Source organism: Lactuca saligna, chromosome 5 (genome assembly GCF_052625555.1).
Source record: "Lactuca saligna cultivar CGN05327 chromosome 5, ASM5262555v1, whole genome shotgun sequence".
Taxonomy (NCBI): Eukaryota; Viridiplantae; Streptophyta; class Magnoliopsida; order Asterales; family Asteraceae; genus Lactuca; species Lactuca saligna.
Window position 1 is genome coordinate 78,154,073 of NC_136421.1, and position 9,889 is coordinate 78,163,961.

The 9,889-nt window shown below is 43.2% G+C and overlaps 1 long non-coding RNA gene across 1 annotated transcript; it reads left to right on the forward strand.

Annotated features, from left to right (window-relative positions):
- Window positions 1-526: 526 nt before the first annotated feature.
- LOC144998392 (uncharacterized) lies at window positions 527-2,531 on the forward strand. The gene is made up of 3 exons (XR_013660298.1): window positions 527-595; window positions 1,724-1,811; window positions 2,408-2,531. It is a non-coding gene; the product is annotated as an uncharacterized LOC144998392 (long non-coding RNA).
- Window positions 2,532-9,889: the final 7,358 nt, after the last annotated feature.

Consider the following 9,889-nt stretch of genomic DNA (forward strand, 5'->3'; position numbering starts at 1 on the left):
TTGTTAGGAGCGGGATATATGAACCCACATCTCCGATTGCCCTAACCCTGGAAACGCATTGCAGCCGCCAACCCTCTACCACCTTATACCTCCCTCATCTCCAGCGGCCGTTCCCTCCTCCGTCGATATAGCTAACCACCGAGCGAATGACTCCGGCAACAAGCATGAAGGACGAGACTGTGGATGCTGTTGCTATTTCCCGAATGCTGCTCTTTCTCTCCTTCTCTTTCTTTTGATTCGATCCCCGTTGGGCTGTGACACCGTCACTAAACACCACCGGTGGCTTCGTCGCTGTTACCGCTGCAAGCGTGGCTCGAGTCGCTGCTCTAGCGATCGCAAATGCCGCCGTGAGCACCGCTATCACCGCCATTTGGCACATTTTGTTGCTCTGGTCACCATTTTCCATCTCGAAATGTCGTTGTGTTCGTGTGTGTGGACTGTCGGTCGAGTAGGGTTGTGAAGAACCACCATGGCAGCCGGCCATGGTGGCTACTATCATCCACAGGTCGATTAATTGTGGCTGCCATCTCAGATTCGCTATTTCCGCCGCCGGGAGCCACCAGGTGGGTGGCTAGTGCGTGAGCCACTCTTTAATGTGCGTGTGTGTGTGTTTTCTGTGTGTGTGCATCGTGAGTGGCTGGTTTGGCCGGAATATTAAGAACAACCACCGCCACCACCGTGAGGTGGTGGCTGCCGCCTTGAAACACCAAGTATCATAGTGATTTTGTGTGTTTATTTCGATTATTAGCCTTGTAAAATGTAATCTGAAATTTGAATAATAAAAGGAATTGAAAACCACCACCTTAGGGTGGTGGCTGCCGCCACCGGCCGCCGTGTCGGGTGGCGGTGTGTCTTGCCTCGTCAAGTGTGATTCGTTTGGGGTGCTTGAAACCCTAATGGGCCTTTGTTAGGCTAATGGGCCTAATGTAGCCAAATGGGCTTAGTAAAAACCCTAATGAGTCTAATGGACTCTAATTGACCCAATAAAGCCTTAGTGGGCTTAAGGACATTCTAGTGGGCTTAGTAGGCCCAATAAAGCCCTATTGGACCTAAAAGCCCAATAAATTGATAAATGGGCTAACATTTGGGACGGAAGAACTGCAATGCCAATAAAACCCTAATTTGAGGAATTAATCGGGACACATGGGAATTATTTAATAACTGGAGATATTAAATAATAATCGTCGTCAAGAAATTAATCTAAGTAATATTGGACTTAATGGATTAAGTCCTTAATGGATTAAGTCCTTAGAGGAATAATTCCTTAATGGGTTGAGTAGGAAACTTAACCTTAATCGACATTTTATGTGAAACCCTAATTTAACTTGAGTATATAATTGGGCCTTTATGTTGGGCCTAAATGATTGAGATAATAATGGACCATCCAAGAGCAAGCAATTGAACTAGACTAAATTAATGGGCTTAGGGTAAGGCCCATGTAAGGGCTTGGGCCCAATTTGGAAAATTGGGCCTTAGATGGGACATAGTTTGGGCCTTAATGATTATATGGTGTTGGGCCTTGGAATGAGACCATGTTTAGGCTTAGGCCCAATTTGGAAAATTGGGCCATGTGTTGGGCTTTGAATTCTAATTGACTTGGGCCTATGGATTGGGCCTTGGACTTAAATAAGCCAAGCCTGGGGTAATGTAGCAATTAACCAAGTATGTAATATGGTTATGTGTTGCGACTCAATTATTAATTGGGTTATTTTGGTGTTGACAGTTCGGGAATCTGTCAGCCAGCTGTTGGGGTCGAGTCTGCGGGACTTCAGCAGTGTGGGATTGTGTCTACGGGACTTCAGCAATGTGAGGTGAGTTACCTTTCAGTAGTAGTGGGTCTAAGGCCACAATGCCGACCCACCAGTAGGAGACGTATGATAGATGATTGTCTTTGTGATATCATCTAGGTTTGCTACTACCTGATATGTTATATGCTAGCATGATATGTTGTATGTGATAGTAGTCGAGTTCGATTGTTAGGACCGAAGGGTAGTCAGACACCCCAGATACGTCTGACAATATGTGATGATATGTTTGCATGCTGGCTTGTTATGTTATATGCGATAGAGGTAGTATGAGGGGACCAGTCCCTGTGTTCGGTTGTTAGGACCGAAGGGTAGTTCAGGCACCCCAGATATGTCTGAAAGTATGTTTATGTTATGATATATGTGATAGTAGCAGTAGGGGGTGGAATAGTCCCCGAGGGTCGATTGTTAGGACCGACGGGTAGGTCAGCACCCCAGAATGGCTTGACACGGGTAGGTCAGCACCCCAGAATGGCTTGACACGGGTAGGTCGGGCACCCCAGAATTGCCCGGCAGTATGTATGCTATGTGATTGTATGGTATTTAGTATGATGGGGGAACTCACTAAGCTTTGTGCTTACAGTTTACAGTTTTGGTTTCAGGTACTTGTTTTCAAAGGAGAGGAGCTGGCTCGATTGCAGCGCATCACACTATGGTTTTCCGCACATGAGATCTTTGGGATTACACTCTGATATTATTTTATTATAACACGTTTGATTATTTCTACTCTGGTTTTGACATGACATGATATTACGGATGTTTTATTACACTGTTGGTTTTATAATGACGTATTTAAAAATGAAATTTTTGGCTTGTATTTTTGGGATGTTACAGATTAGCTGCGACTAAAAGGTTCAGAAGGCGCTAAGGAACCCTAAGCTTCAAGAGTTGGAAGAATTAAAGCAATTAGGTTAATTCTACCACTTAGACTTAGGAATTAAACATGTTTGCTTTCATAAACTTTGTTTTTGTGTTTGTTTCTACTGCAACTATGAGCTAAACTCGTTTTTGTTTCTGTTTGGGGAATACCAAAGAACTCCTATGGTTTAGTTATTAATTCTTGTTTAATTGTCTATTGGTGATTTATTAAATCAAGTTTGTTAAAGAACCTTATGTATTAATCACTACTATTTTCTGCTAATTGGAAGGCAATTAGGTTGTATGAACGTCACTTAATTGTTAACCTCATATGTCTATGTGAATGCTAGAACGTATGCTTGGAAGTAATGAGTATGAAACTAAGATTAATAAGAAAATAGGAAGATTAATGTGTGAGCTTGTTTGAGAAACCATCAACAAGAGGTTAATTGAATTGATAACTTAATTAATCATTACAAATCTTATTTAATCCAAATAATTAATTTAGGGAATTAATTAGTTTAAACACTTGATCAACGCTTAAATTAGTTAATTGTCTAAGGGTTAGGAGTAATGAATATGAACCTAACTATTATCATTGGTAACCAATAGCAATTAATCCACCTTAACTTAAATAACCATAGGAGTGAATTGGTTGAACCTAAATAGAAACATCTTTATCAAATTTGGTGAATAGTTGTTGCTTTAGTTAATTAGTTAATTTAGTTTTTCTAAGTTTCTAGTCTTGCAAAACTAGAGAAAAACCCTTTACTTTTATTATTTGTTTTAGTGAAAATTAGCTATTAGTTTAACTGCCGTTCCCTGAGTTCGATACCTTACTTATCAATCTATACCACTTAAAGACAGGTTCACTGCCTTTGTGTGCTCAAATTATTAATAAAAAGTAGGGATAAAACTAGTTGAATTCACACACATCAGTTGTCGCCTATCTTTTAGATGCCCGGGAGAAGGGCAAGGTGACAGTCGAAGATGTGTCGGTAGTGCGAGACTACCCGGATGTATTCCCAGAGGATTTTCCTGGGATACCTCCGGAGAGACAGGTTGAGTTCAGGATTGAATTGGTTCATGGTGCAGCTTCGATAACCAAGGCACCATATCGGTTGGCTTCTCCAGAGATGCATGAGTTGTCTACGCAACTGTAGGAGCTGCTAGAGAAGGATTTTATCAGGCCGAGCAGTTCACCTTAGGGAGCCCCGATCCTGTTTGCGAAGAAGAAGGATGGGCCGCACCTTATGTGCATAAAATACTAGGATTCGAATAAGGTGACGGTGAAAAATCGTTACCCGCTTCCGAGGATAGACGACCTATTTGATCAGCTTCAAGGAGCATCTTGGTTCTCAAAGATTGATTTACGCTCTGGGTATCATCAGATACGGGTCAGAGGTGAAGATGTGCAGAAGATTGCTTTTAGGACTCACTATGGTCATTATGAGTTTTTGGTGATGCCATTTGGGCTCACCAATGCTCCAGCCGCGTTCATGGATCTCATGAATCGCGTATGCAAACCGATGTTGGATCGGTCTGTGATAGTGTTTATCGACGACATCTTGGTCTATTCCAAGACTTAGGAGAAGCACGAGGAGCACTAGAGGGAGGTGCTAGAGACCTTGAGGAGGGAGTTACTTTTCATGAATTTCTCCAAGTGTGAGTTTTGGTTGCGCGAAGTGCAGTTTCTTGGGCACCTCGTCAACCAAAAGGGTATACTAGTAGATCCAACCAAGATAGAGGTTATGATGCAATGGGAGGTCCTTAGGTCTCCATCTGCGATTTGGACTTTCCTAGTTTTGGAAGGGTACTACCGGAGATTCATTCAGGATTTCTCCAAGATAGCAATTTCGTTCACCCGACTGACTAGGAAGTTGGTAGTGTTCCGCTGGGGGCCTGAGCAGCAGGCAGTATTTGAGGCCCTCAGACAACGATTGTGTGAGGCACCGATTTTTACCCTGCCAGAGGGACTGGATGACTTTGTAGTCTATTGTGACGCTTCTATCGCAGGGATGGGAGCAATGTTGATGTAGCGAGGGCATGTGATAGCGTATGCCTCCAGACAGTTGAAGCCTCACGAGGCTAACTATCTGACGCACAATTTAGAGCTGGGGCGGTGGTGTTTGCCTTCAAGATTTGGAGACATTACCTCTATGGCGTCTATTTTACCATTTACACGGATCACAAAAGTTTGAGATACCTCATGGATCAGCCGAATTTGAACATGAGGCAGCGCAGATGGTTAGATGTGGTAAAGGATTATGATTGTGAGATCCTTTATCATCCAGGTAAGGCCAATGTAGTGGCCGACGTAGTGACCCGCAAGGCGGTTACAGCCACTATTAGAGATATTTGTTTAAGGATGACGGTGATTACTCCCTTGTTTCAGCAAATTAGAGAGACTCAGGTTAAGGGCTTGAAGGAGGACCTCTTCGATCAACTTCAAGTAGCCACCTACTTTTCAAAAATCGACGACCTCTTCGATCAACTTCAAGTAGCCACCTACTTTTCAAAGATGGACCTGGGATCAAGGTACCATTAACTACAAGTCCATGAGAGCGATGTTCCTAAGATAACATTTCAGACTCGGTATGGTCACTACGAGTTTGTAGTGATGCCCTTTGGTCTAACCAATGTACCCACCGTATTCATTGACTTAATGAATCGGGTGTGTCCTCCCATCCTAGATAAATCTGTGATAGTGTTCATAGATTATATACTCATCTATTCACAAAGTGAGGAAGAACATAGACATTACTTGAGACAAGTGCGAGGAACATTGAGGATGGAGAAACTATACGCGAAATTCTCTAAATGTGAATTTTGGATCAGGAAAGTAACTTTACTAGGTCACGTGGTCAGCGAAGAAGGCATACATATGGACACTTCCAAGATTAAGTCAATTGAGAATTGGTCAGCACCAAGTACACCCATAGAAATTCGTAAATTCTTGGGTCTAGCTAGCTACTATCGCAGATTTATATAGAACTTCTCCATAATTGCAAAACCGCTTACTGTTGGATTAAGTGTCTAAGTTCATAACTATTTCTGGAATGTACTTGACCCGATTAGCATGGTCCATTTGGGTTGCATGGCATCATGTACTTGGATAGACTAAATGAGAGAAATAACACTTAAGGTTTATTAATATAGGTTGCATGGCATCATGTACTTGGATAGACTAAATGAGAGAAATAACACTTAAGGTTTATTAATATATTATAAGTTCTAATATATTAATAATATTATTTAATTAGTATTGATCAAGAATTAATTTAGAATTAACTAAGTGATCAAAAAGACACTAACTAAATATATGGGGTTGATTGTGTAAATCATCTATTCTTGTATAGTGGGCTAACGATCCATGGTTTGTATGGATTGGGTTAAAAACCATAAAGTGCTCCATCGATAATCCATGGAGGTTACAAACCCATGGATCATGGAATATGAAAATCCATGACAATTAGGGTTTACATGGTGTAACCCTACTTGTGCCACAACTATATAAGAAGCTCCAAGTAGACCAAAATTGGCCACTAAGTGAGAACAAGAGTGCATAGCCGATTTTAGAAGTGTTCTATTTCTCTCAAGGTTATTCCAAGTGTATTTGGTGTTGTGTGAGACATTTGAGGCATCACACTTGAGGTGGTAGACTCACAAGGCTCTTAAGGAATCCAAGCTGTAACATCCAGATTCCCAGGCATTCTATGTTGTTAATTATTTTTTGGGTTAGAGAGAGGGACTCGACGAGTTGGCGCTTAGACTCATCGAGTAGGATCACGATCTATTGACTGAATTAATGAACGGACTCGACGAGTCGGAAGGGGTGGACTCGACGAGTCCGCGTTGTGAGTTGAAACCCTAAATCCTCGGACTTGTACCCTATTTAAAGGACCTTATGGCCCTTAGTTGTGGCTACCTTCGGCCTAGAGAGCACCATAGCATCTGCGAGCCTTAAGAGAGTGAGAGAAGAGCCAATATTCACCATTTCTTGTGTGTTTTAGCAAGAAGGAAGGAGGTAGAACAAGCTAAGAGGGTTGAGGAGCTTGGATCCACTCTTAATTGATCAGATGAAGCTGTTGGAGGTAACAATATGTGCTATTCTCGTGTTTATGATAATTCTAGTGAAATCTAGGGTTTCTTTATGCCTCTTTTAGTTTGAAACTACAATATGTGAGGTCCCAAGGTGAAATGGTTCATAGATCTGGACCTTAAGAGGTCTAGAGAGTCCTTACTACTCTGCTTTATGCTACACCGTTTGAGTTATGAGCCTTGGAGGCCATTTTAGAGGTCATTTCACCAAAAGAAGCTTTGGGTGTGTTGCATGTATACCAAGATTTGACCTTTATGTGATTATCATGCTTGGGAAGGTCAGATCTATTGAGTAGAAAAACAGATATGACCTTAAAAGGTAATTTGTGTATGAACATGGAAGCAACTCGCCGAGTTCATAAGTGGACTCGACGAGTCGAGTCGGGGTTGCCCTGCGATTCGAGACAGGTGGAACCCGTCGAGTGGAAGGATGACTCGACGAGCCAAGAGAGGCTAGAAGGATCCAGAGGATCCGCATGGACTCGCCGAGTCGCCCATGTGCACTCGACGAGTCGGGTCAAAGATTGACCGTTGACCTTCGTTGACCTTAGGGTTTTGGTCAAGACGGATTCGAGAGTGTTCAGGGAGGGGTAGAATGGCCTTCTACCCAATCTTTAGAGATGAGACTATGAGTGAATATTAATCGGGAATGTTATTTGAATGATAGGAGGAGGCTAGGTCGGGACGTTGAGCACGAGAGTTATCCGACTTCATTGAGGTGCGTCTTCTCATTATACTGTACCTGGAAAGGTACCTATGTGTGACCGAAAGGTCTTGTATGCTATGAGATGTATGTCCTATATGCGGTTATGTGATATGTATGTTATGTATGATAAGGACCGGAAGGTCAAGATGTTATGGACCGGAAGGTTAGAAGGTTACGAACCAGAAGGTCGATACGGGTAGGGCTGGAAGGCCTATCGGGATTCGAGACGGAAGTCCCCTGAGACACTTGGATCGGAAAGTCCCACAGAGTTATGGCCTGGAAAGGTGTATGTATTGTATGTGGTATTTTGGGGAACTCACTAAGCATTTATGCTTACAGTTGTTGTGCTATGTGTTTCAGGTACTAGCGAGGATCGCGGGAAGGCGCCGACATGATCCATACACACTTATAGAGATTATGTTTGAGATTGTGGGAATTGTTTTGTTATGATAACATTGGATAAAATATGTTTGATATTGTTTTTGATGATTAAAAGTATTATTTAAAAATGAAAAATTGTTTTGAAAATTCACGTCGTTACAAGTTAACATCAGAGCCTTGGTTTGAGGGATTTGGATGCATCTTCAGGTGTATCTGAAATCAAACTAAGGATTTGAGAAATTTTCATAAAATAAACAATTTTTCTAAAGAAGTGAAAAGGGTTTGAGAAAAGCAGAGGGAAACAGTGTGTACGATCAGCCAGCACCCGAACGGTGATATCACAAAATACCCTTACATTATGTGTTATGAGATATTATGTGATATGCTATACATGCTAGAGTAGTCTAGGTACTCATATTAGGACTAGAGTGCCTGATTTGTGATGCCTTAGCCTAGGAAGATTTCTCCTGCTATGAGATGCTTGAGAGCGAGTATGTAGCAGTGAGGAGCTATGAGAGGTTTACCGAGGGGTAGCCTGCAAGATGAAGAGCACTTGTAATCTGGGATCCAAGGAGGAGGACTTTGGGTGAATACTGATGTAGTGTGGATGGTAGTATAGGGCTCGTACTACTGAAGACACCGGAGCAGTGCGCACTCTAAGTAAGAATCCTTTGGGTACTAGGGAAAAAGTAGGGTTGAGTTATCGAGTGCGAATATGCTCGAGCGGGTCTCTGATACTTTTATGTTGTATTTCAGAGACATCATGGTTGGGACATGCCACAGACCTGAGACGAGCAGTGTGAGTGAAGAGGAGCTTCGTCAGATGATCCATGATGAGGTGGCAGCGACGATTCGATCCAATATTCCGGAGATGTTTGGGTCTATCAAGACCACATTGATTGAGACTTTCGATGAGTGGTACACATCGATGACTGAGGCTGCGGCTACTACAACAACTGCATCTGTGGCTGCTACCATACCTCGGGGAGGTGACTTGTTGTTGTTTCTGGAGTTCACCAACACGAAGCCACCAGATTTTGACGGGACACAGGATCTGATCACTGCCATGAGATGGATTTCTGATATCGAGGGATGCTTCTACACGTGTTCATATCCGGAGCATCTGAGGGTACCGTTCGCGCTGAACTAGCTCCACCTAGGGGCGAAGGATTGGTGGAAGTTCATGACAACGAACTTCACTCTTGAAGAGCTTTCATAGGTGACCTCAGAGAGGTTCACCACCATAATCAGAGACGAGTATGTTCCCCCGCTGGAGAGGAAAAGATTGGCCCAGGAGTTTTTGACCCTCAAGCAAGGTACTGATTCTGTTACTGTGGTTACCAGGAAGTTTCATGAGAGGGCGATGTTCTACCCTAAGCAAGTGTCTCCCAAATAGGCACACATGACTTGGTATTTGGGTGTTTGTAGGAGGGATATTTGGGAGTTCGTGTCAAACTCGAATTACTGGACATTTATCGAGCTCCAGGAAAATGCTCGGAAGAAGGAGATTGAGTTGGAGACTCAGGCCAGGGAGGAGGCCGAGTCTCAGGGGAAGGATCGATGGTCGCCACAGTCTCAGCTAACAGCCAAGCGGGCGAAGCCCGCCGATTCGAGATCTGGAGGCCAGTAGGGCCGCACTTGCGAAAAGTGCAGCAAGGGACATGACGGGGCTTGTCGATCGGGTGCTTGCTACAAATGTGGCAAGGAGGGGCATATAGTCAAGGATTTCCCCTAAGGGGTTCATGGTTTGCTTTCATAGCAACCAAACGGGCCATCGGAAGGCCGAGTGTCCACAACTGCTACAGGGGTCAACATAGGGGTTTGCAAGAGTTACTGAGGGACAGTCAGTGAAGGCCGAGGCACCAAAAGCTCACGGAAGAGCTTTTCAGTTGACAACGAAGGAGGTCCGCTCAGCACCCGATGTCATAGCTAGTATGTATTCTTTCGTTTATTTATGTTGAATTGTGATGTGATGCTTATTTCATGATATGCGTAGGTACCTTTCTTGTGAATTCTATACCTACTTTTGTGTTATTTG